This window comes from Heterodontus francisci, chromosome 5 (assembly GCF_036365525.1).
Source record: "Heterodontus francisci isolate sHetFra1 chromosome 5, sHetFra1.hap1, whole genome shotgun sequence".
NCBI lineage: Eukaryota > Metazoa > Chordata > Chondrichthyes > Heterodontiformes > Heterodontidae > Heterodontus > Heterodontus francisci.
Window position 1 is genome coordinate 164,389,707 of NC_090375.1, and position 25,533 is coordinate 164,415,239.

The window sequence follows — 25,533 nt, forward strand, 5'->3', positions numbered from 1 at the left end:
GAGGGAGAGGAGGGAGGTCCTCTTCCCAAAGGGTGGCAGGAGGAGGCTACCTCACTGTGCAGCAGGGACACCTCTGTATTCAGTGTTATCCCCTCTACCCCCTCTTCCTCCTCTCTTACCTCCCGCTTCTCTCCCAATGCTGTCTCCTTCCAGGGCCTCACTGTCCTCAAGGTCCACACCTCTCTGGAGGGCCATGTTATGGACAGCATAGCAGACCACTGCGATGACAGAGGGTATTGGAGGGTGCCACCCAACTAGTCCAGGCACCGGAATCACATCTTCAGAAGCCGGATGGCCTGCTCAATAATTGGCCTGCTGAGCAGTTGGCATTGATTGTATCACCTCTGTGCTTCTGTCTGGGGCCCCCGTTGGGGTAATCAGTCATTTCCTCAAGGGATTTCCCTTGTCCCTTTGGATCCATCTATGCACTTAGGGGGATGGCGTGAAGGACTGAGACAGCCTGGACTGGCAGAGGATGACAGTGTCATGGCAGTTCCCAGCAAAGTGAACGTACACATAGAAGAAGCTCTTGTTGTGGTCACAGACCATTTGGACATTGAGGGAGTGGAAGCCCTTCCTGTTGATGGATCTCAATGGTGGGTCACTGAGTGCCTTGATGGCCACCTGGGCACAAGCGATGATGCCCTGTGCCCGGAGGGAATCCAACGATAGAGGTGAAACCCAATGCTGTATGTGCCTGCACAAGCCCATCTGTGTCAAAGTGGATGTAGTCCCTGACCATCTGAATATGGCATCCATGACCAGCCTGATGGCGTGATAAGCTGTTGACTGTGAGATGCCACTTATGTCCACAGCTGGTCCCTGGAATGACCTGGTTGCATAGAAATTCAGGGTGATAGTGACCTTGATGGCTGCAGGTAAGGGACTGCCATGGGGGCCATGAGGCCTCAGGTCACTGTGGATCAGAGCACACAGGTCCAAAACCATCTGCCTGGATACATGTAGCCTCCGATGACACTGGCGCTCCATCATTTTCCGGTAGCTGATTCCTGGGCGGTAGACCCTATGTCTTGGGAGAGCCTTCCTCCCCTTGCAGACCCCTGCTGTGCTCCTTTGCCCTCCTGCTGTCCCGGAGGTTGCATCTGTTGTAGCTCATCCTTGCTGCTCTGTCCAATGTCAGAGTGGCCTGTTCCCATCTGAACTCCCTCAGCTGGGCTTTGTGCACTCACTAGACCTTCCCCTGCCAACCCCAGGTGCCCCAATGATGTCAGCATGCTCACGTCCCTCTCCAGATTCTTACCACTCACCACTGAGAAAATTAAGTCTTACAGCTTCAGCAATATGTACTCTGTGGCATTTTTGGAGCAGCTGAGCTTTATTTTGGGCTCTGCATCATGTTAATCAGCCCTTCCCATAAACCTCATGGCCTCCCACAGTGTTCATGACTTATACAACCTGCCATGTTCCAGATATGGCATTTTCCCCATAAAGAAGGAGGAGTTAATGTAGTTAACATTCAAGATAGTTTTATCCATTCCTCTATTTTTAATAACCCATACCTTCTCATTTCTTTTGAAATTATTCCCAAAAAGCATTTACATTTATAGTGGATAAACTAGAATTTCAACTAACCTTTATTGTTGGCAGGAAAGTTCAGCAATAGAAGTTATCAATTGATTAAACTTGTCTATTTTGCCCATATCTATCAGTTTGAAGCACATAACTACAAAACAGAAGTATTTTCACCATATACAGATGTAATAAGATCCACAACAAGGCTAAATCCCCAGCTATTAAACATTACTCTGTTGATGGAGAAAATAGATATGTTCAATCCAAATGGGTGCCTTACTACTTATTTACTAGATCAGAATTCATATTTATGGAGCCAATTTATATCTGCTTATCAATATCAACCTGGAAAGTAGACTTACAAAATTAACCAGATATATAGATTAATAATTTCTGAATATTGATGAATTTTGGTTAAGCTATTGTGAACAATGCTTTCAAACTTCTGTTTTTAGAACTAACTGATATAAAATAAAATTTCCAACTTAAATAATACATTGAACAAATGTCAAAAATGTGTGGGCAATGAAGGATTTTGAAATTTCCATATGTGACTCTAAAAGAAATGAAAAGGTATGTGGCTGTCTGAAGCTGACACAAACTATTCACAACCTTGGTGTCATATGAGATGTGCTTCTGACCACATATGCACTCTATCACCAAGACCCAATGCCCAGGACACCAAGTCACATTCAGCCATTAATCCCATGCTCACTGATTTACATTGGCTCTCCGTCTGGTAATGCTTGATTTTAAAACTCTAAATCTGGTTTTCAAATCCTTCCATGGCCTTGCCTCTCTCTATCTCCGTAATCTCCTCCAGCTCTACAACCCTCTGAGATCTTGGAATTCCTCAAATTCTGGCCTCTTGCACATTCCCAATTTTAATTGTTTCACCATTGCCGGATGTGCCTGCAGCTGCCTAGGTCCTAAGCTCCGCAATTCCCTCCCTAAACCTCTTCACCTCTCTACCTCTCCCTCTTCCTTTAAGATGCTCCTTAAACCCTACCTCTTTGACCAAACTGTTGGTCATCTCTTGTAATATAATCCTTATTTGGCTCAGGGTCAAATGTTGTTTGATAACACTCCTGTGAAGTGCCGTGGGATGTTTTACTCCTTTAAAGGTGCAAGTTGTTGTGAAGGCTAAAAAGGTTGATATCACTGCTATAGATTACACTTTTTTAAACCTCATTATAAAATATTGCCAATGTGTCTTTGGTTTTATGTAAATTAAAGTTCATTAACACCAACTTAAATACTGGTGTTGCAGTTATAGTTATGCATCTGACTCAGTGAAATGGTGCACTAAACTTAAGAAATACTAAATGCCTGGCTTACCTTAAGAGAAAAGTCCATCAAAGTGCATTGTTATCATTTCAAGTAAATATCAACATTTGAGTGCAACAATCCATTTGTCTGGTAGCTTTCAAATTTTTTTTTATTAGATTAGAGATACAGCACTGTAACAGGCCCTTCGGCCCACCGAGTCTGTGCCGAACATCAACCACCCATTTATACTAATCCTACACTAATCCCACATTCCTACCAAACATCCCCACCTGTCCCTATATTTCCCTACCACCTACCTATACTAGTGACAATTTATACTGGCCAATTTACCTATCAACCTGCAAGTCTTTTGGCTTGTGGGAGGAAACCGGAGCACCCGGAGAAAACCCACGCAGACACAGGGAGAACTTGCAAACTCCACACAGGCAGTACCCGGAATTGAACCCGGGTCCCTGGAGCTGTGAGGCTGCAGTGCTAACCACTGCGCCAATTTGCCTTCTTAATGTACAATTCTGCAATCTATTTCTCCCCATTCCAAGGGGATGTGGTACTTCAGTGATGTGGAGAGGCTAGAGAAGCTAGGCTTGTTCTTCTTAGAGGAGATTCAATAGAGATGTTGAAAATATGTGGGGTATTGAAAGTAGATAGAGAGAACCTGTTTACACTGGCAGCAGGATGGTCAATAACGGAGGTTGCAGATTTAAGATAACTTAAAAAATCCAGGGGAGAAATTAGGAGAATTTTATTATGCAGCGAGGTTTATTCTGGAATGTACTAGTTCAGGGGATGATAGAAGCAGATTTAATAGTAACTTTCAAAAATGAATTGGATATATCCTTGAAGAGGAGAAATTTGCAGCTCTATGGGGAAAGAGCAGGGGACTGGGCTAATTAGATGGCTCTTTCAAAGAGTTGGCACAGACACAATGAACAGAATAGCCTTCTTCTATGTTATATGAATCTATGTTTCGATGACAAGATTACTGATACAATGATAGATTTCCTTGGGTGTAGGAATAAAGTACATTTTGGTGTGAACCATGGATAGTTACTACTGAGCTATAAAAAAAATGGTAATTTATGGTTAATGGCAAATTTTGTGGAAGTAGCATATAATAATGTAAATTTAACACCTTTACAATAAGAGATGAATAACTAGGTACGTATGGTTTGTAGTGAAAACTGGATCCAAAATTTGCACGGAAGTCACAATTGAGCGATTTTTGCACATTTGTAAAACCATTTATTAAAAGATTATGTTTTAACTTACAGACTTATACTGTATCAATCCTAAGAGTGTCCAAAATTTAATGACTAGGAATGCAGAAATTTTGGCTGAATAATCTGAAAAGGATGATATGCTTAAAATGAACCATAATTAATGACTGAAAAGAACAGCCAAGAATCAAAGCCTGTCAGCATAGAAATACACCGAGTATTGCAGCATAGAACATGACTCCAATTTTTAGCTTTATGAAGGAAGAGACCACAGATATTGGGCTCTCTTTTCTGGTTGGTTATTTCTGTAACATTATAATTTATTTCATGTTATATCACCATATAAAATATCAATTACACATAATGTAGGTTAACATGATATCAATTTTGCTTTACACAGCATTTTGCAATGCATACATATTCCATTGCTACTTTTCTGCTTTCAGAGACATGTGTTTCTAAATCATTCACTCATAACCACATAGGCAATCAATTCATATCACAAACTTTGGCTGGAACATTGGATGAAGACGCCATCATTATGTTTGAAGAGGTAGAGAATTTTTGGAGGCAGAGAATACTGTCTCTTGTAGAATAAAAAATCCAGCTTCTGGCAGTTGGGAGGATATTAACTTAACTGAAGAACTCAATTAGAAAGAATAAATGAACTTACTTGTATTTATGTGTGTCTTCCATGTCCCCAGGATGTCCCAAAGTGCTCCACAGCTAATGAATTACTTTTGAAGTTAGTTACCGTTGTTACATAGGGAAAAATAATAGCCAATTTGTGCATAGCAAAGTTGCACAAACTGCAATGAGACAAATACCAATTAATTTGTATTGGCGGTGTCAGTTGAGAGATAAATATTGGCCGTAATATCAGGAAAATGCGCCTGTCCTTTTCTGAGTTGTGCCATGGGATCTTTTACATTAACCTGAACAGGCAGGCCTCCAACAATTTAGAGTTCTATTAGTGCTGCTTGAAAGTATCAGCCTAGATTATGTTCTTAAGTCCTTCATTGGGACTTGAGACCATGACGTTCTGACTCAGGTGTTACAGTGCTACCATTGAAACAAACTGGCAGGTACAATAAGAAAGGGCATATTAGTCAAGGAAATCAGGAATTAGCCCCTCACTTCTGTTTCTGCAGTCTTTGAGGCAAGAAATTTGCCAAGGGCTTAGAGCACTGAAAGTGTTATCAATACTGTACAAACTGTTATACACCAGCTGTATAATTACTCACATACTTGGATTGCAGTATTGCTAGGCAAGGTTAGCTGAGTAAATTGGCTCAGTCATTGCTATGCCAACTTTTGCAATGTGGAATATCAATTACCACTTCAAAATAAAATGTAAAGATTGAATAAAAATTACAAAGACAATAAACAAGAGGATGCACATAAAAATAAAGGAGAGAATGACAAAAGGAAACAAGAGGTTAGGAAAGAAGTCAAAAAAACAATTAGGAGAGCAAAGAAATTATCAAGGAATATAAAAAGAAATAGTAAAGTATTCTGTAGGTAGATAATTAACACAAGGAAGATTAAGATAGAGATAGGGCCACTAAGGGATTCACAAGATAAACTCACAGGCAATGACAGCAAAATGGTAAAAATATTGAATAGTTACCTTGCCTCAGTATTTAGCAGAGAGACTAACAGGGTGGACATGACATTTGTAGAAGAGATCAAAAAAGATATGAAGACATTTAAGATAGAAAAGGGAGAGATAATTGATAAGCTAATTGAATTTAGAGAGGATAAAACACCTGCATTCATGCATATCAAAAAAGTTAGGGAAGAGATAGTTATTACGACCAGGTGACAAAGAGGTCTAGGGTTCCCTTTCAGCCTTCACCTGGTCTTACTGTAACAGGATTTTATTTTTAAACACACTGTGTTTTTAGTTCCCCCTTGGTGAATCCTTGTTCACCGCTTTCCAATCATAAGGCAAAGAAATGAGCACAAACAGAATTTCTTAGATTTAAAGAAGAAAAGTTGAAATGTATTAAATTTAAACTCTAACTCGGTTAATGCCTGGGGATACATGACGCTCCCACGCTAGCATGCATACGTGATGTACACATGCAAATAGAGACAGAAAAGAGCAGAAGAAAAAATAAAGTGAAAAGTTTGAGGCAATATGTGAAGAGTTTTTGTTATGGTTCTTCAAGCTCACCGTAGAGTCTTTGATTGTAGGTAGATCTTGCTTTTCATTGGAGCCCAGTGTTCTTCTTAAACCTTGTTCACTGTAGGAGACTTTTCTCTCTTGGGGTTCATGTGTCTTCAGTGGATTCAGAGGCTTGTGAGAAAGAGATGGGAGCAGACAGGAGAGAGAGCTTCTCAGTCCAGGAGCAAACAGCTTTCTGCCCAAAACTGTTTGTACAAATTCAAAAAATGCATGTTGCCCAGCAGGTTAGTCATGTGACTGGCTGGTTTGACCATGTCTGTTTGTGTATTCGGACATCTGAGCAGTCAACCTGGCATGCGAGCTCCCCCACCTTCAATGTCTGGTGATCAAAAGTCCATTGTGGGTTGAATGTTAGGGAATGGCTGCTTTGTCCTTCCAAACACAGTCTGTTAATATGCAAATGTATTTTCCAGCCACGGCTGATCTGTTCAACAGGTCCTCCCCTCACTCCAGTAACAATTTAAAATCAATGTTCATGACAAAATTAATGTGCCTCATTCTTGGCAGGTGGGGGCTGAGCATGACAGTAAAGACACTATTTTCTACTTGTAAAATTTTTATTAGAAAAGGGAATAGTACCAGAGGTCTGGTGAAAGCTGATGTTATTCCTTTATTTAAAAAGAGAGATTGAACAAATCTGGCAAAGTACAGACCAATTAGTTTCACAGCGGTGGTAAAACAAAATGGAATCTTTACTCAAATATGTAATAGAAAAGCGTTAGAGTACTCATCATGGATGTAAGGGAAGATATTTGTGAAATATCTGGGCGGCACAGTGGCGCAGTGGTTAGCACTGCAGCCTCACAGCTCCAGCGACCGGGGTTCAGTTCTGGGTACCGTCTATGAAGAGTTTGCAAGTTCTCCCTGTTACTGCGTGGGTTTCCGCCAGGTGCTCTGGTTTCCTCCCACAGCCAAAGACTTGCAGGTTGATAGGTAAATTGGCCATTGTAAATTGCCCCCAGTGTAGGTCGGTGGTAGGAGAATTGAGGGAAGGTGGGGATGTGTTAAGGAATATGGAATTAATGTAGGATTAGTATAAATGGGTGGTTGATGGTTGGCACAGACTCGAAGGGCCTGTTTCAGTGCTGTATCTCTATATGCTTGACCAATCTTATTGGATTCTTTGAAGTAACAAAAAGATAGACAAGGAAAATGCATAGATGCATTAGTATCACTTTCTTGCTTTCGTATTCTATAACTCTATTTATAATGCAAGGGATCTCATATGCTTTTTTAACAGTCTTTATCAACTTATCCTGCCACCTTCAAAGATTTGTATATGTAAATCCCCAGGTGTCTCTGTTCTTGTACCCTTTTTAGAATTACACCATTTAGTTTATATTATCTCTCCTCTTTCTTCCTTTCAAATACATCACTTCACACCTCTCTACATTAAATTTCATTTACCATGTGTTTTCCCACTTCACTAGTCCTGAAGTCCTCCTGAAGTCTGTAACTACATTTTTAGCATTGAATCATCTGAAAACTATCAAATTAAGGCCCATATAACTAAGTCCAGGGCATTAATACTGTATGTATCAAAAAGAGCAGTGGTCCGAATACCGACGCTTAGGGATACCACCATACACTTCCCTCCAGTCTGTAAAACAACTGTTTATCACTGCTCTCTGCTTTATCTCACCTAACCAATTTTGTTTCCATGCTACCACTGCCCCTTTAGTTGCATAGGCTGCAAGTTACTTTATATTCTGGAAGTACTCAGCAAAAACTATATTGATGAAAGTTCATCGGCCTGAAACAGTAACTCTGTTTCTCTCTCCACAGATGCTGTCAGATCTGTTGAGTATTTCCAGCATTTTCTGTTTTTATTTCAGATTTTCAGCATCCACAGTATTTTGCTTTTGTATTACTTTGTATTCCACTGTTTTGGTTTCTTGAATTCTGGAGCATGTGCTTCTGAATCGTCACTTGCTTAATATATGCATGCCAAAGGAAACAGGTCTGACTCATAGAATCATAAAAACAGCTGGGTAGAATAAAATTTTTATGCCATATTTCTTGCTGTTCCTCTTATATATAATTGTTATAAATTACTTTTAAAAAATCATACATTACATTCAGATTTTGACACATCTTTCATACAAAAAGACCTGTATTTATATATCACTTCATCATCTCTCTCAAAATGTTTCACAAAACATGAATAGTAATTGCAGCGATTGTTGTAATGCAGGCAAATTCAGCAGCCATTTTGCATACAGCAAGATCTCACCAACAACAATGAATGGCCAGTTAATCTATTTTTCGTGGTATTGGCTGAGGGAGGAATACTGGTCAGGACACTAACCAAATTCCCTGTTCTTCTTAGTAGGATAGTACCTTTAAATTCTACCACCAGAACAGATTAATTGGACCTCACTTTAACATTTCATCCAAAGGATGACACCTCTGGTAATGTAGCATGCCTCACTGATGCACTATGATGCTAGTCTAGATTATGTGCTCATGCCCTGGTATGAGGCTCAAACTCACAAGTCAGAGGCAAATGAGTAACCAAGTGATCCAAGCTGACACTTGATTGCATGATGGTAAATGTTAATGGACTCTAACAGTAGATTTATATTTAAATGTGAACTGGGTAATATCTCTTGTCATATATAGTGTATGTTTATACTGATTTGTGTTGACTATCCAAAGTTAACTTTGTGATATGGCTATTATGCAATTACATCAACTAATTCTTTTCAGTTGTTGTTACATACAGGCTAAAAGTCAGTAACATCTGTTTCAGCTCTTCTTGGCAATATTTCAAGTCCCAATCAGTATATTTTTTTCCCCCTGAACTGATGGCAAACAGTAGCTTGCACGCATTTTCTAAATCACAGTGGCTATAAATCAAGGCAAATAGCTTTGACCAAATAATTGGTCCACTAAGTAAATGAAAGGCTAAAATCATCAAAGTTGGATCTGTGGCAAAAATGTAACAAAACTATGCAACAGGAACTTTCTGATGAATTTCAATCTCCCCATAACAGAACCTATTTAATGCCAATTATAATTAGAGAAAATTGTAATTATGATACATTTTTTCTCATAATAAATCATCACACTACTTCTGAGAATCACTGTTGATGAGAGCTGGAGGTCTTGAATCACTGAGATTTATGATGAATACTCATTCTTTAAAAAGATCACACTGTGAAACTCTCTTTACTGCAGCAGTACCTACCTGCAATAGATGTTACTATGTGCTGTGTTAATAATTCATCTAAACAGTGGGTGCATAACTGGTAGAAGGAAAGGAATTTGCACAAGGGTTTATTACTTTAATATTTCTGATCTTTTAAATATAAATTTGGTATCATTTGTATATTGAGAATTTTTTAAGGGATTGATTATCTTTTTCTCATCTCTGGCCTCGTTTGTTGTAAATGGAATACTCTTATTGGTGCTGTGGATCTGATTGGATCTTTTAATGCCCCTTGTGAAGTTTGTTATGTTGTGTATATGTGAAGCAGGGGTGGGTGTTTAGAGTAATGCCCCAGAGATTTCTATGACCACATGTGGTGAGGTTCGATGAGCTACAATGATTTGCTCAGTGCCATAAGCAACATATCATTTATCAGGCAACAAATCAAACAAACTAATGATAGTTCCTCAGTTTCTCAACCAAAAAATTAAAAGCTGTAGGAGCTCATCTGTAGTTCTTTAATTGTCCTAGTAGCAAACTCCCACTTGTGGATTGCCAAAGATATCAGGGACAGTGTCCCTACTGTTTGGGTGTATTCCAGATGTTTAAAGCTGCCTAAAATTGCATTTTTATAGTTGGTGTAGAGCACACATTTCCACTATTATTAAGGGACATGCCATCATTCTAATCTGGATCTACCATGTCACTATTCTCAACAGCACCCATCACTGATTTGGAATCCATCTTATTCCCCAGAGAAATTTTCCCACAGGCTATAGCCACAGGCAGAGCTGGATGGATAAGTAGCAACTGTTTCAGATGCATGTTATTTGAAATATAAGTGGTCATAGGATATGTGTTGTTACGACTGAAGCGGGAGGAGTCTACTGTTTTTCTAGTTCCACTTCTTCACAGGTCACAACATATATTTAAATTTTTTCCCAGTTACCGATACGGTCAATCATACTTTTTTTATCCAAAAATAAAATACCAATTAGGTTTCTTTAATAACTACAAAATTATCAGTATATTATAAAACAAGTCTTAACCAGTAACAAAGCAAAGCATTAACACACAGATTGAAATATGAAAGTTCCCTTTTTACCTGAGCCCCTCACATACACACGTAGACATACACCAGTTAACCAAAAAAATAGAGATTTTCTCTTTAGTGCTCTATTACAAAAAAAAACACAGACAAAAAAGAATACTTTGGCCAAATACTTGCAAATTCTTGAAGAAAAAAAGAGAAGATACGGAAAGATGTCAGCTGTCATTTTTTTGATTTGGCATCCCAAATACGTGTAGACGGCTGTCACCAGGATCTTCCTAGAACAGTTCTTCTCAGGTGACTTTGAAGAGCAGTTTGGGAAGGCTTTCCAGGAGAAAATGCAGCAACCAGGGTTTCAGACAGGCCCTGCAGGAGGAATGCATCATTAACAGCTCTATTTCTTACACTCACTTCTAAGAGCTTCGCAAAGAGATAGAAAAACTGGCAGACTTTTCAAAAAGCTGGAAAAGGATGAATTAGGTTTTGTCCTTGGCAGGTCGATTCTTTTACGCCTTTTCAGAACACTGCCCATACCCCAACTTCCTGTCCAAAATGAAACCAAAAACAATCTCAGGAGTCAAGCTTCCTGACCCCTATAAATCTTAACTAGTCACTTCTCTGTAAGCATCTTCCCCAAGTCAAAAAAGCCCTCTGCTGGGTATTTAGCTGAAAACAGGTGCCTTCCAATAACTGTTGTTTACAAGCCAAGTCCAAAAGACCTTCTGATGACCTATTAAAAAAGAATACATTCCAGCAAGTATGGAATCCTTTTCAGTTTTAAAAACATAAGTCTTTCAAAATTAACAAAAAAAGGAAGCAATTTTGTAACAGTGTAAAAGAAACTGGGTTCTTGTGGTAGAGGAATTATATCTGTTGAGCAGGAAATTACTACTTGTTCTGCCATAGAACCATAGAAAAATTACAGCACAGAAGGAGGCCATTCAGCCCATTGTGTCCATTTTGAAAGGAATTATAGCAGTTTCTTACATAGTGATCACTGCCCAAAATACCTATTTATAATTGATGGATAGGTGGAATGAAAACACACAAGTATAATTTATGGCATTTAAAAGTTGATTGTTTGTTTGGCATAATTGCTCCAAACTACATGTTATTTTTAATCATCAGATAAAGGCAACATGTTTACACAATTGAACTGTCAACCGCAGAGGATATAGTTCCAATTCTCCATGTCACTGAATTGTCAATTGTCATTGCACTGTTTTAGAAAACCACTCAACAGAGACCAAAGGTTTCCTGTAGAAAGGAGAAAAAAATGGAGGGAATGTCATTTGCAGAGTTTCTTCGTTTGTAAGTGACTCTGGATAGAAACCCTGGGAGCTGTTTGCCTGCTGTCCTGCTCACTTGCGGAGGGTGTGTGGCCTGGGCTACCAATGAACTGGGAAGGAAAGAGGGACCCGATAGTTTCACAAAAACAAAACTCTATTAAACTTACCTGTGAAACATAAACGCTCAATCTTCTGATAAACGATACAAGCACAAAACATCATTATCTGTCTTTTGCCTTTACAGATGTTGACTGACTTGATGTATATTTCTGTCTTTATTTCAGGTCTCCAGTATTTGCATTTTTTTCTTTTTGTTTTACACTCTACATTGTATTACTAAATAAATATGGACATCAATTTACATTTGGGGGAAAATTTTGATAAGTATTTCACACAAACGTAAGATTGCATGACACTTTGTATCATGAACAAAAGATCATGCTGGTAAACACTTGAATTTGCATCAGTAATCTGCTTGTGTCCAAATCCATATTACAGCCATCTTTCTAACTTTATATTTATCTATACTGTAGCAACACAAAGAAAGAAACATATGGCAGGTATCAACCTGTTGTGTAAACTGTACAGTATTTGGATATGTAGTATATAGGTTCTCTGCTTTCTCACAATAGTTTATCCATATACTACATAATTAAAATATGAAAAAAATGATGGAAACATTAGAATTTGATGGATGTGATTTAAAAGCTGTGTCCTTAAAACTGACCTCAATCTTTTCCAGCTTATTAACAACTTGGAATGAGATGAACTGGACAGCTGTCTCCTCCATCAGCATCAGTCACCTCCTGTGACCTTGAGTGAGCACTTGATGTTGGTTAATTTATCCTTGGCATGTTGTCCGATGTCCATGTACTGTCTTTCGCCTGCATTGCCCCAGATCTTCTTACCTTTGAAGCTAGTATTTATAATAGTTTTTTGTTTTACTACACACAGCTACTTTCCTGTTATATTTTTCTTGTTGCCAAAGTCTCTCCCTTAACAGTTCACTATCAGTCATCAATAGTCCATCTGTGTACATCTAGGCATTTGGTTAACTTTTTTTTATATCATAATTGAAAAACATTACATTAACTGTATGTAAAGTAAAAGAATGGCTTTGAGTCTTTAACATCAGTGCTCATCTAATCATTAGGAAAGACAATTGTTTTGATTAGTGACTATGTTAGAGACTTAACATTACACAACCCTATTGGCTTTGGGGGAAAAGTTCTGCCAGACTTCCCGTCTCACTCCTATGTTCCTAATTTTTAACTCATATGCCCTTGTATTTGAATCCTTGACCATAGTGAACAAAAAATGTCTTCTCAAATAAATGGCTTGGACACTATAAACCAGAATACATGCTTTAAAACGTTTCAAAAATTCTACAGACATATAAATAACAAAGAACTACGTCTATGGAGCTGGTACATTTTTATTAGTGAATACTCCGTGTCCTAAACTAGCAGTCGATTCAGAAATGGAAAAGCCTAAAATAAAACATTCGATTTGTTTTTATTCTGTATGGCTCCAAATCACCCAGGTTGGGTTAAGAATGCAAAACTGATTCTTCTGTAATAAATAATCCATTTCATGATGACAAAGCAGGCACTGAGGCCAAAAAAACTGCCGCTGAGTTGTACTTCCATTAGTCAAAGCGAGAGGGCAGCACAGTGGCACACTCACTGAAGTATTGACCACTCATTTTATGAATTCTCAATCTCATATTTATTTAATACACCAAGAAATCAAGGGGGAAAGACAACCATGACACTAGATTGGCAAGATTTTTTCCAAATTAAATCTGTTGAATTTAATACTATTTAATTTCATCTTGGTGTTTATTAGCATTGCATGGAGAACAAAGCTGACCTTTGGCAAAGTTTAACGTGACAGGAATAACTTCAACATAGAATGTGCATAGTAGGTGAATTTAGATGAGAATACAATGCACACTTGACAATATAAACATTTGAATTAACTCTTTGTGTACATAGTTGGGTCTCACACCACTGAAATAATTGGGCTGGAGCGCTGCATTAGGAACTACATTAGGAAGGTTCTGGTAATGTGTCCTTGTGGCTCTTGTCACGGAACTATTTTATCTTTCCTCCTCTGTTTAAAACAGTGTACCTTTAAGACAGAGAGAGAAGTTAGATTCTTGAGAACAGTGGGCTGAATTTTATTCACGTGCTGCGGCGGCGCACTTTGAACTTGGCAGCCCTCTGACACGGAAGTGCCACTGAAGAGCCCCTGCGATATTATGTACAGGGGCTCATTTAAATAGAGGGGGCGGAGTGGCCACCCCTAATGACATAAAGGGATCAGCCACGGCGTCCTCGGCAATGGTGTCCGGTGCCACTGTGAAGGTTCCATATTTAAAGGCTTTAAGTTCTTAACGCAGATATAAATTTATAAAGGTACAGTAGGTCTGATTTTTATTAAAGAAACAATTATGTTATGGAGGCCCTTTCCAACCCCCAATGGTCTTTTAATTGGCCCTCATTGACAAAAATCACTTTAATCCCTACCTGAACTTCCCCCCGAAACTTCTATCATTTGCCCTTCAACACCTTCCCACCATTCACACAACCAATAAAAATTGTTTTCCCCGCTCCCCCCACCCCTCCCACCCTGAAAATTTTATTTCTCCCCACCATGTTCTCATTTCCGAATGCCGTATGGAGTTCCGAAGGCGCACGAAGGACAAACGGCGGCTGTAAAATTGGCGTGGGAAGGCTGCCGCCTGCAGGTAAGTTTATTTACCTACCATTATTGTTAGTTTACATACTATTATTGTTAATTTACATATTTAGATGAAGGGCCCGCTGCCATGTGGCAGGAGGACTGCACCAAGGTCCCCCCACCACCTGTAATATGCGGTGGGCCCTTCTCGACGTCGGGTGTCGAGGTGGGCCTCTCCCCGCAGAAATTTACTGGGCTCCCCACTGCGACCCTGATGTGGAGGGGCTGGTAAAAGTCAGCCCAATCTGTCACAGCTGCACCTGTTTCTGAGGCTACAGCAGGAGAGTGGGGAGATCACATGGTGTACAGTAACTTTTAACTGATTCTGAGAGAGTCCAACAAAACATGCTGAAGGAAGAATCTGTCTATTTCTCTTAGCAGAAAGCTACATAGAGTTACAGGCTGTGTTTGCCTAAGTAGAGAGAAAAACCCTGGAAAACGCTCATTTGCGTTATTGAAGGTAGTAAAATCTTTTTCACTTTGAAACTCTAAGAATTCTCTGCCTCTTTAGCTACTTTAGCTACTCTCTTCCTTTTTATATTTTTGTAACAGCTTTTATTATCTGTTTTTATATTTCTTGCTAGTTTACTCTCATACTCTAATTTCTCCCTCTATTTTTTTTTAGTCATCCTCTGCTGGTTTCTAAAATTTTCCCTATCTTCTGGTCTACCACTAATCTTTGCAGCATTGTTCGTCTTTTCTTTCAATTTGATAATATCATTAATTTCCTTAGTTAGCCACAGATGGTGCATCCTTCTCACAGTCTTTCTTTCTCAATGGAAGACATCTTTGTTGAGAGTTATTAAATATCTCCTTAAATATTTGCCACTGCTTCACTACTATCTTACCTTTTAACCTATTTTCCCAGTCCACTTAAGCCAACTCTGTCTTTATACCCTTGTAATTTCCTTTATTTGAGTTTAAGTTTCAGGGCCAATTTTCTCTCCCTCAAACTGAATGTGAAATTCTATCATGTAATGATCACTCTTGCCTAGAGGATCCTTACTATGAGGTCATTAATTAATCCTGTCTCATTACACATTACCAGATCTAAAACAACCTGCTCCCGGGTTGGTTCTGGAATGCATTGTTTCAAGAAATCGTCCCTAATACACGCTATGAACTCATCATCCAGACTACCTTTGCCAATCTGATTAGTCCAATCTATATGAAGATTAAAATTGCCCACGATTATTGCAGTACCTTTCTTACACGCCCCCATTATTTCTTGATTTATACTCTGTCCTACAGTGTAGCTACTGTTAGGGGGCCTATAAATGACTCCCACCAGTGACTTCTTTCCTTTGCTATTTCTTGTCGCCATGCAAACTGATTCTACGTCTTGATCTTCTGAGCCAAGATCATTTCTCACTACTGTACTGATTAGAGATTAGATTAGATTAGATTAGAGATACAGCACTGAAACAGGCCCTTCGGCCCACCGAGTCTGTGCCGAACATCAACCACCCATTTATACTAATCCTACACTAATCCCATATTCCTACCAAACATCCCCACCTGTCCCTATATTTCCCTACCACCTACCTATACTAGTGACAATTTATAGTGGCCAATTTACCTATCAACCTGCAAGTCTTTTGGCTTGTGGGAGGAAACTGGAGCACCCGGAGAAAACCCACGCAGACACAGGGAGAACTTGCAAACTCCACACAGGCAGTACCCGGAATCGAACGCGGGTCCCTGGAGCTGTGAGGCTGCGGTGCTAACCACTGCGCCGCCATACTGATCTCATCCTTTATTAACAGAGATACTCCACCTCCTTTTGCTTTCTTCCTATCCTCCCAAAATGTCAAATATCCTTGAATATTCAGTTCCCAACCTTGGTCACCTTACAGCCATGTCTGTGTAATGGCTACCGTATCATTCTCATTTATTTTTATTTGTGCTATCATTTCATTCATCTTGTTATGAATGCTGCATGTGTTCAGATAAAAGTGAGTGCTGACGACCTCACTGCTATTCTCATTGCAAATTCTGGGCCATTAAATAGACAGGAATCATCCATGTTATTTTGTACGTTCTTCTTCTTCTTCTTTGGACTCCTTGTCTCGAGAGACAATAGGTAAGTGCCTGGAGGTGGTCAGTGGTTTGTGGAGCAGCGCCTGGAGTGGCTATAAAGGCCAATTCTAGAGTAATGTAAATGCAATGATATAGGTATGATGTTTCAATTATGGATTCACATGCTATTCATTAAAGTATGAATCTACTAATTCATTTTCTTCATTTATTCTGCAACTTTAGTGATCATGGTTTTAATTTTTTATGTAGTTTTGATGGCTTATATTGTATGTGAGATTGTGGAGAAAAATTCCAACTTAAGCTAAGATTTTGACTTTAATAGGTCTTAATTAATTTAAATCAAATCTGCATGTTTTAAAAAATTAATTTAAATAATTATCAGTAAGTTTTTAAATTTATTTAGAAGATCTTTAATTTCATGATTCTTAGTTTAGCAGACATTATAGCCTTGGATGTGGACCTTTGCATTCTTTATCAGTTGTGCAAATTCAAAACCAGATAACAGACTGTGTTCTAAATCTTAGCAAAAAATGCTAATTTTGCTGAAATGAAACTGTTGGGAAAAGAAATGATAAGTAAATGTAGAAACCAACACACCAGTGATACATTCCAAATGGCCATCACACACTTACCTGCAACAGATGTATAGATTGCGTCAGCAGAACAATCCTACAATGGATTATCTAGAACCTTTTCTGGATTGGGGAGGGCTGGGTAGTGAGAGAGTGGTGATAGCAAGAGTTATGGTCTGACCACAAATAAAATATTCATTTTATGAGAACCACATCAAGCACCTTACTGAGGTCAACTGTTTCAAGCCCCATGAGGCAATTTAGAAACAGACAGGACATCTAATATCAGCCTAGGCACTTAAGGAGAGACTTCTTTCTGGCAGGATTGTGATGGAGATATGAATGAAGTACTTGCAAAGAACCATAGAACCTTGTCCCAGATTTCACACTCCCACCTTGCAAGTTGTAGTGGTAAAGGTTATTTCAGACCTGACGTGCAGTTTGATCTTGGATCTGGTCACAAACATGGGTTAATGGAAGTAATTAGGATAATGTCAAGAATCTTGTATCGTGAACCAAACAACCAGATTAAAGTCAGAGGAATAAAGATCAATATTAGATGAATGTACATGAATTAATAACAACAACCTGCATTTATATGGTGCTTTTAACATAATTAAACATCCCACGGTGCTTCACGGACACTATCAAACCAAATTTTATATGGAGCCACATAAGGAGATTTTTTTTTATTCATTCATGTGAGCGTCACTGGCCAGGCCAGCATTTATTGCCCATCCCTAATTGCCCTGAGAAGGTGGTGGTGAGATGCCTTCTTGAACCACTGCAGTCCATGTGGGATAGGTACACCCACAGTGCTGTTAGGAAGGGAGTTCCAGGATTTTGACCCAGTGACAGTGAAGGAACGGCGATATAGTTCCAAGTCAGGATGGTATGTGACTTGGAGGGGAACTTATATTAAGATAGGTGACGTATGTTTAAAAGAGCCTCAAAGGAGGAAAGGTAGAGAGGCAGACAGATTTAGGGAGGGAATTCCAGAACTTAGGGCCCAGGCAGCAGAAAGCATGGCTGCCAATAACAGAATGAAAAAATTCAAGGATGCGCAGAAGGTCAGAATTGTAGGAGTGCAGAGATCTTGGAGGGTTGTAGGACTACAGGAGATGGTGGACTTGAGAGATAGGAAGGCACAAGATCATGAAGGAATTTGAAAATAAGGATGAGAACTTTAAAATTGAGAGTTGCAGGACCAGGAGTAAAGTTCTGAAGAAGGGTCACTGACCCGAAACATTAACTCTGCTTCTCTTTTCACAGATGCTGCCAGACCTGCTGAGTGGTTCCAGCATTTCTTGTTTTTATTCCAGGAGTCAACATAGGTCAGTGATCATGGGGCAATTGGGTAAATAGGACTTAGTGTACACTGAGTTAGGATACTGGAAGCAGAATTTAGGATAAGCTCAGGTTTATGGAGGATGCAAGGTGAGAGGCCAGCCAGGAGAACACTGGAATATTTGAGTCTATAAGTAATAAAGGCATGGTTGAGGATTTCAGCAGATGAGCTGAGGCAGGGATAGAGATGGATGATGTTACAGAAATGGAGGCAGTTGATGGAGAGAATATGGGGTCAGAAATTCAGTTGTGTGTCAAATAGGATGCCAAGATTGTCAACAGTGTGGTTCAGACTCAGACAGTGGTCATGGAGAGGGACAGAGTCAGTGGACAGAGAACAGAGTTTGTGGCAGGGATCAACACAATGGCTCAGGTCTTCCCAATATTTAAAGACATTTCTACACATCCAATAGTGGATATCAGACAAGTTGCATGACAAATCAGAATCCTAGAAGCACTTGAAATATTTATGATGCTGTAAAAATGAGATATTTGGATAAGCAAATGCTTATACTTATAGACTCAAATATTCCAGTGTTCTCCTGGCTGGCCTCTCACCTTGCATCCTCCATAAACCTGAGCTTATCCTAAATTCTGCTTCCAGTATCCTGGAGCATTCTGGAGATATAGTAAGAATAGGAAGGCAGAGATCTATCACATGTAAGAAACATCTAGGAGGTTAATGTAGTTGAGTCAGTACCAAAGAAAGGCGATGGTATGAAATCGCAGATTACAGGTGTTCAATAAGGAAAGGTTCATAAGGGTATCTGAGGTTCACTACAAATCAGCAGGCCAAATAAGAAGAATGACATTTTATTATAGCATTAAAAGTTTAAGTGAGAAAAGCCAAGTTGTATGAATGGAGGTCTTCAACCGGCTCCACATAATTTAGGATCACCCAAATGGGAAGAAGAATAAAGAACTTGCATTTATGTAGCACTTGTCATGAACACTGGATGTCCCAAAGTGTTTTACAGTTAATGAATTGAATTGTAGTCACTGTTGTAATGTAGGAAATCAACTGTTGTAATGTTGGTACCCAACTGAGAGTATGCCATATATACAAGCAATTTCCAAGTCATTGTTAAAGCAAGGTGTTGTTCGCAAATATCAGAAATTGAAAAGTTGGTTTGGGGACGAAGCTCAACAGCATGGAAACAATTGAAGTTTAATCTAAAATGCTGTCTTCCCTGATGAAAATGTTTTCCCTTGAAATTGATAATGTTATGACTGATTTTTGTTGCTTTCAATTCCTAAGAATAAAAAAATCTGGTGTAAGTTTAGAAAGATCGCCAAGACTTGGGAAAATAGTTTAAAATGATGTTTGGTTCATCTTCGATTGCAAAAAAAGTTATGCAAGGTGATGCAATTGTGTGCATCTGAAAATGTTTTGCTCCACCCCCTTGAAAACAAGCAGAGAAATTAACCGTTTCTGCTGGCAGCTTTTTATCATTTAATTGATCACACAACTTTTTTTTATTGCCGAGTGTAAATTTATATATCGGGCATTATTAAATTATAAGTTTCTAAATTGACAGATATGATTGGACAAATTAACCCATTGCATTTTTAAGCAAAGCTGCAATGGATTTTGTGTTTTTTTTTAAGTGACAATTTCCAGGACTACATCAGTACTGATACTACAGCAAGAAATTCAGCATTTTTTTTGTAAAGAATTTAGGAACCTATCTGCAGATATCAAATATCACGTCATGGTGACAATTTGAACTATAGATTTTGTGAATTTTTCATGTAAAGATTTGGCTCTAACCCATTTGTTATCTTCCAAGCCAAAGTGCTTGAGAAGGGGAGATATGGAAGTCACCCTGAAATGTTAAACCACCATGCCTGGGCATAATTATTTCTGAGATTTGAATAGATAAAATAAATTGATATGAGTAGTTATATCTAGCACTCAAAGGGAAAATTTACCTGTATTTTAAGGAGACTATCAAATTTTCATTGTGTCATGCAGGCCTCCACCTGCCAAGAATGAGGTATATTAATTTCACCACATGGACAATAAATTTCTGGGAAGTTGCTGTGAAGAAGAGAAGGCCTATAACAAGGACTGCCAGACCTTGGCTGGAAGAAAAACATTTACATACTAACAGACATTGAAGGCAGGGAAACACATTCCATTCCCTGCTAAGATGACACAATACACAGAGCCAAGCCGTGGTCAGACCAGTTAGTCACATGACTTAGCTGCTTGGCAATCTGGGGATTTCAGACTTGTACAGTTTGAACTGAGAGCCTGCAGAAAGCAGAATGCTCCTGGACTGAGAAGATTTCTCCTGGCTGGCTTGCCACAGTCTCTCCTGTCTGCCTGCTCCCATTTCTTTCTCACAAGCCTCTGAATCCACTGAAGGCACATGAACCCCAAGAGAGAGAAGTCTCCTACAGCGAACAAGGTTTAAGAAGAATACTGGGCCCCAACTAAAAGCAAGATCTACCTACAATCAAGGACTCTACAGTGAGCTTGAAGAACCATAACAAAAACTCTTCAGCTATTGCCTCAAACTTTTCTACTTTATTTTTCTTCTGCTCTGTTCTGTCTCTATTTGTATGTGTATATCGCGTATGCATGCTAGCGTGGAAGCATCGTATACCCATTGGCGTTAACTGAATTAGAGTTTAAATTTAAGTTTAATAAAGTTCAACTTTTCTTCTTTAAACCTAAGAAAGCCTGTTTGTGCTGGTTTCTTTGCCCTATAATTGGAAAGTGGTGAACAAGGATTCACCAAGGAGGAGCTAAAAACAGTGTGTTTAAAAATAAAACCCTGTTACGGTAAGACCAGGTAAAGGCTGAAAGGGACCCTTAGACCTCTTTCTCACCTGGTCGTAACAATTCAAAAAAACTATTGTAAAGCAGTCTATATGATTCCTGACTATCCAAAAGAACAAGATGATTTCTTTAGGGGAGAAACAAATTGAACATTGACAACCTGTCAGCCCAACAACACTGCTCTTTGAATTTGGGATAATTTTGAAATTTTTGAAGCATAAAAGGTCATTTAAAATAAAGAATAAATATGTTAATAACTTGGGAATGTATGATTTTTGTTCTAAAGATAATATGAGAATATTGTATTGGACAGTAAAGTTCCTCCAGGGCTCATGAATGAAATAGAATGGCAATTATTGGGATGCCCCACTTAGAATAAAAGATAGAGATAGGAAAATCACACTACCAAATGGGAATTGGAATAACTTACCTTGTGTGTGGTTCAATGGAATATATCAATCTGGTTCTAGTGAGAGTCAGGAAAGTGTAGATGAGACTTATAAATTGATAGCTTTCTCTTGAAGTTGTCTGTGTCCTTGCCTATGAACTTTTGAAGAAAACTGCATTTGATAGTCTGGCCACTACCCGAGACATTGGGACCATGCAGGGGAAGATAAGCAAAGGTCTTCAGACAGATACTGCTCCCCCCCCCCCTTTGATCTTTTGCTACAACCACCTGAAAGTCCAAGAATAGTTTGTATCAGATGGAACATGTGGCATGATATTGTGATACCGGTGTATGAGTGTGCTGATGTGATTTGCTGCATATGAAGCAACTAACATGCAGGAATGCATGGTGAATCTGAATTGAAGAGCAGGTCGCAGACATGCTCAGATACTTGACAAGAGGACGACATGAGATGGTTATTATGGCCAGTAGAGTGAGACAACAGTTTCAATCATTAAGGCATTGTCAGTTTCTCTACAGCAAATGTGTTTTTAAAATATTCAGGATGAATGTAAAGAGGAATATGGAATCTGGATTAAGAAAATTGAGGGCCAGGTCTAATACTTAACCAGAAATATCCACAAGGTGCATGCAGGTGAATAGAGAGCTGGAGAATCTATTAAGTCCATGCATGATCTTTTATTTGACCCATATGTATTTATGACATGCCAATAATTTAGAATTGAGTAAGATGATCTGCAGGTGGCGAGCATGAATAAATTGATAGTGATCATATTTTAATGTAAAAGGTTTTACATTTATTTTTGGTGGCAGCTCAAGGGTTTATTTTGTTACTCACCATGTCTGATTAAGAAGTTAGGAAAACAAGCTTATCGCTTAGAGGAATAGCCAGGTTAGTCAGGGGCCATTTGTAAGAAGTCAATAAGGACATTTCCTTTTCAAATGGGGGAGGTTTAAGAAATGGCATCTTCAAGAATATTCTACAATTAGTAGGCATTGTATTGTGAATAAGCGGCAGAAAGCTGTTTTTTTTTTTCTCTCAGGAAGGGACAGAGAAATAATTCTTAGCAGCCAGGGGTATGATTGATATAAACAAAGATAAGGGCTAAACAGTATTATTTTCTTGAGGAGGTCACATCGAAACCACTAGACAATGTACACATTCCTAAACTGATAGGAGGGAGACTTGTGGAGCCTTGTACCCTCTTTTCCATACAAGTGCCTGGCAGGAGTTAACAAATGGCAACCAGCATGAGATAAGCTGTAAAATGATCTCGGGCCAAAGTGATGGATGGGGGTGGGGTGGGGGAGGGGGGGAGCGGGGGTTCCACCTTAGGTACCTGTCCTCTGGTCATTGGCCAAATGGGATCAAACAAGTGATTGACATAGGGTAAGAATCTTAAACGTAAACAAAGCCAATTACGAAGGTATGAGGGGAGAACTGGCTAAGGTTAATTGGGTAAATAGACTGTAAGGTCTGACAGTAAATGAACAGTGGAAACATTTAAAGAAACAATTCAAAGGGTTCAACAAAAGTATATCCCGTTCAAAGACAAAAACTCATCAAGAAAGATCCATCCATGGCTCACTCAGGACGTTAAGGAAAGTATTGGACTAACAATGTTGCAAAAAATAGTAGCAAGTCTGAAGATTGGGCATATTTTAGAGACTAGCAAAGGACCACCAAAAAGTTGATAAAATGGGAAAAAATAGAGTGAGCGTAAACTAGCCAGTAATATAAAAACAGATTGTAAGAGCTTTTATAAGTACATAAAAAGGAAGAGAGTAGCTAAAGTAGATGTTGGTCCCTTAGAGGCAGAGACAGGAGAAATCATCATGGAGAATGAGGAAAAGACAGAGGCATTGACCAAATATTTTGTGTCTGTCTTCACAGTAGAAGACACAAGTTCCATACCAGAAATAGGCAGTAACCTAGGGGCTAAAAAGAGTGAGGATATTAAGGATATTGATATCAGCCGAGAAAAAGTATTGGAGAAACTCGAGGGACTACAACCTGACAAGTCCCTGGGGCCAGGTGGCCTACGTCCCAGGGTTCTAAAAGAGATAGCTGCAGAGATAGTGGATGTGCTGGCTATGATTTTCCAGAATTCCTTAGACTCAGGAATGGTCCCATCAGATTGGAAGTTGGCAAATGTTACACTGCTTTTCAAGAAAGGAGGTAGAGAGAAAACAGGGAACTACAGGCCAGTTAGCCTAACATCAGTCATTGGGAAAATACTGGAAATTATTATTAAAGAAGACTTAACATTGCTCTTGGAAAAGCATATGAACAGAACAAGTCAGCATAGTTTTACTAAAGGGAGATGCTGTTTGACAAATTCATTAAAGATTTTTGAGGATGTAACTAGTAGGGTAGGTAAAGGGGAATCAGTAGATGTAGTATATCTGGATTTTCAAAAGGCATTCAATAAGATGCCACATAAAAGATTAATAGGCAAGATAAGGGCTCATGGTGTTGGAGGTAATATATTAGTATGGATAGAGGATTGCTTAACAGACAGGAAGCAGACAGTTGGCATAAATGGGGCACTTTCAAGTTGGCAGGCAGTGAAAAGTGGAGTGCTGCAACGATCAGTGCCGCGGCCTCAGCTATTTACACTCTATATTAATAACTTGGATGAAGAGACAGAGAGTAACGTATTTAAGTTTGCTGATGATACAAAGCTTGGTAGAAAGGTAAGATGCAGGGAGGACATAGAGAAGCTGCAAAGAGAAATGGGAAATATTTTTTAAAAGGTGTGAAACTGGTAAGTGTTGATGTTCAGAGAGACTTGGGGGTACTCATACAAGGAATGCACAAAGTTAACATGCTGGTGCAGCAGGGTATTAGGAAAGCAAATGGCATATTGGCCTTTATTGCAAAAGGATTGGAGTATAGCAATAAAGAAGTCTTACCAAAATTATACAGGGCTTTGGTGAGACCGCACCTGGAATACTGTGTGCAGTTTTGGTCTCCACATTTAAGAAAGGATATACTTGCACTGGAGGTGGTGTAGCAAAGATTTACTAAATTGTTCCCTGGGATGATGGGGTTGTCCTATGATGAGAGGCTGAGTAAATTGGGCCTATATTCTCTGGAGTTTAGAAGAATGAGAGGCAATCTAATTGAGACATACAAGATTCTGAAAGGGCTTGATAGGGTAGAAGTTGAGAGATTGTTCCCACTGGTCAGGGAATCTAGAAGGTGGGGGCACAGTCTCAGGATAAGGGGTCAATCATTCAGGACTGAGTTGAGGAGAAATTACTTCACTCAAAGGGTTGTGAATCTTTGCAATTCTCTACCTCAGAGGGTTGTGGATGCTCCATCATTGAATACATTTAAGGCTGGGATAGATAGATTTTTGGTCTCGCAGGGAATCAAGGGATATGGGGAGCAGGCAGGAAAGTGGAATTGAAGCCCAAAATCAGCCATGATTGTATTGAATGGCAGAGCAGGCCCGATGGTCTACTCCTCCTCCTATTTCTTGTGTTCTTGTAAACCACCAGTATATAGAAATGAAGTATATAAATGGGTACTCATGGGGAAAGGGTCAGTCCACGTCAGGCATAAGACCACCAGGAAAGAACCTCCTGCCACCTCGGTCAGCTCGAGAAGGCAAAGAACAAAAGGAAACTGCGAGCAGAACAGACAAAAGACTACCACCTCCAGCTGCAGAAATCAGCTTCATCCATCCATTCGCTGTCTGGGATCAGTAAACTGTTCTTACCCATCACGGGTCGCATGCTGGTTCTGTCCGTTTAACCTATACATTATATTTAAGCTGTTGCTTCTTAATAAATTGCTTTAAAATCACTTTATGAGCTCGACCCCCTTCTTTGGGTATCTGTGACACCTGAACCTAAATCTTACAGAGTGGAAATCAAATCCAAAACCTTCTGATTTAGGGCA